A 2,500-nucleotide genomic window follows, 5' to 3' on the forward strand; every position below is an offset into this window, starting at 1 on the left:
CCGAGCGCCTCGAGAGCACGCGGATTCGGCGATGGGCACATCCCGCTTCACTCGCCGTTACTGAGGGAATCCTCGTTAGTTTCTTTTCCTCCGCTTAGTAATATGCTTAAATTCAGCGGGTAACCTCGTCCGACCTCAGGCCGAAAATTGGAGCCCAGCTCCAGGCGTTCGTCGACGAGCAGCCTACCGCGGCGGCGGGCGTTCTGCGACGGGCATTAGACGGCGGGCGCTTGACTGGCAGGGCGAGCTCGCGAGCCGCAGTCCTCTTCGAGGCCGACTCGCGAGACTCGCTCGCCTGCGTCGCCGTGCCGCGTCGCAACCCAAATTGCACGCAGTAGGCAGTTCGTGCTGTCATAAGCGGGACGACCAGCGCGCCCGTACGGACCGCCAGCCGACACCGCACCAGCCCGACGCGGCTTCTCCTTTTTAGGGGAGACAAACCGCGCGGGAGCGTTTGAAACGCGACCCTGAGGCGGGCGCGGCTCCGGGATTGACCCGACGCCGCAATTTGCGTTCAGAACGTCGATGCTCAATGTGTCCTGCAATTCACATTAATTCACGCAGCTAGCTGCGTCCTTCATCGACTCGCGAGCCGAGTGATCCACCGCCAAGAGCCCTCGATTGACATTTGTTCTGCACTGCGCCGCGCACAATGTGGTAGCATTCGAAAATTACTGGCGCCGAGCGGTCGACCCGACCTAGTCGGTTCGCCGACGCATGAAGCCGGCTTCGCGGAGCTGGCACTCGGCGCGCAATTTACCAGGTGACCGGTGGCGTTGGGATCCCGGCAGCGGCCGGGGTACCTTCGCCGTTCGGGCGGTCGCGCACGCGCGCACATTGGAGTGACGCACGTGCGGTCGCAGCCGTTTCTCGAGCCTCGCCTCGACCGTTGTGCGCTGACGCCCAACGTCGACCGTTAATGATCCTTCCGCAGGTTCACCTACGGAAACCTTGTTACGACTTTTACTTCCTCTAAATGATCAAGTTAGATCGTCTTCTCGGACACCGGCCCGGCCGTTGCCGACCGCGCCAGGTCCAATCGGAGGACCTCACTAAACCATTCAATCGGTAGTAGCGACGGGCGGTGTGTACAAAGGGCAGGGACGTAATCAACGCGAGCTGATGACTCGCGCTTACTGGGCATTCCTCGTTCAAGGGAAACAATTGCAATTCCCTATCCCTAGCACGACCGGGGTTCAGCGGGTTACCCGGACCTTTCGGCCAAGGCGAGCACACGCTGATCCGGTCAGTGTAGCGCGCGTGCGGCCCCGAACATCTAAGGGCATCACAGACCTGTTATTGCTCAATCTCGTGTGGCTAAACGCCACTAGTCCCTCTAAGAAGTTAAACGCCGACCGATCGGGTCGCGTAACTAGTTAGCAAGCCAGAGTCTCGTTCGTTATCGGAATTAACCAGACAAATCGCTCCACCAACTAAGAACGGCCATGCACCACCACCCACAGAATCAAGAAAGAGCTCTCAATCTGTCAATCCTCACTGTGTCCGGGCCGGGTGAGATTCCCCGTGTTGAGTCAAATTAAGCCGCAGGCTCCACGCCTGGTGGTGCCCTTCCGTCAATTCCTTTAAGTTTCAGCTTTGCAACCATACTTCCCCCGGAACCCAAAGACTTTGGTTTCCCGCAAGCTGCCGGGGAGGTCGTCAAACTAACGCCCCCCGATCGCTGGTTGGCATCGTTTATAGTCAGAACTAGGACGGTATCTGATCGTCTTCGAACCTCTGACTTTCGCTCTTGATTAAAGAAAACATTCTTGGCAAATGCTTTCGCAGTCGCTCGTCTTGCGCCGATCCAAGAATTTCACCTCTAGCGGCACAGTACGAATGCCCCCGTCCGTCCCTCTTAATCATTACCTCGCGCTCCGAAAACCAACAAAATAGAACCGAGGTCCTATTCCATTATTCCATGCACCATTATTCAGGCGAGCCGCCTGCTTTGAACACTCTAATTTTTTCAAAGTAAACGTCCCGGCCGCCGCCGACACTCAGTCAAGGGCACCGGCGGAGCGCCGGGGGTGAGGGCCAGGTGCGGCCAGTGCACGCCTTGCGACGGACCGGCCGCCTGCGCCCAAGATCCAACTACGAGCTTTTTAACCGCAACAACTTAAATATACACTTTTGGAGCTGGAATTACCGCGGCTGCTGGCACCAGACTTGCCCTCCAATGGATACTCGTTAAAGGTTTTAAAGTGTGCTCATTCCAATTACAGGGCCTCGTTTAGAGTCCTGTATTGTTATTTTTCGTCACTACCTCCCCGCGTCGGGAATGGGTAATTTGCGCGCCTGCTGCCTTCCTTGGATGTGGTAGCCGTTTCTCAGGCTCCCTCTCCGGAATCGAACCCTGATTCCCCGTCACCCGTAAGAACCTCGGTAGGCCGATACCCTACCGACGAAAGTTGATAGGGCAGACACTTGAATGATCCGTCGCCGGTGCGAGACCGTGCGATCCGCTGAGTTACCCAGAGTCGCCAAGACGTGTCGGGCG

The 2,500-nt window shown here is 57.6% G+C and overlaps 3 non-coding genes across 3 annotated transcripts in view; all 3 read right to left on the reverse strand.

The window, feature by feature from the left end:
• Positions 1 to 143, reverse strand: part of LOC145234834 (large subunit ribosomal RNA) — a 3,686-nt gene extending 3,543 nt beyond the window's left edge. Inside the window, exon 1 of the ribosomal RNA XR_013861381.1 lies at positions 1 to 143. This exon is cut by the window's left edge and continues 3,543 nt beyond it. This is a non-coding gene — a ribosomal RNA (large subunit ribosomal RNA).
• A 319-nt stretch (positions 144 to 462) lies between these two features.
• Positions 463 to 616, reverse strand: LOC145235056 (5.8S ribosomal RNA). The gene has a single exon (XR_013861565.1). It is a non-coding gene; the product is annotated as a 5.8S ribosomal RNA (ribosomal RNA).
• Positions 617 to 917: 301 nt separating this feature from the next.
• LOC145235304 (small subunit ribosomal RNA) overlaps positions 918 to 2,500 on the reverse strand; it is a 1,824-nt gene continuing 241 nt past the window's right edge. The window contains exon 1 of the ribosomal RNA XR_013861800.1: positions 918 to 2,500. This exon is cut by the window's right edge and continues 241 nt beyond it. This is a non-coding gene — a ribosomal RNA (small subunit ribosomal RNA).

This window comes from Phallusia mammillata, chromosome 6 (assembly GCF_965637545.1).
Source record: "Phallusia mammillata chromosome 6, kaPhaMamm4.hap1.1, whole genome shotgun sequence".
In the NCBI taxonomy this organism is placed as follows: Eukaryota; Metazoa; Chordata; class Ascidiacea; order Phlebobranchia; family Ascidiidae; genus Phallusia; species Phallusia mammillata.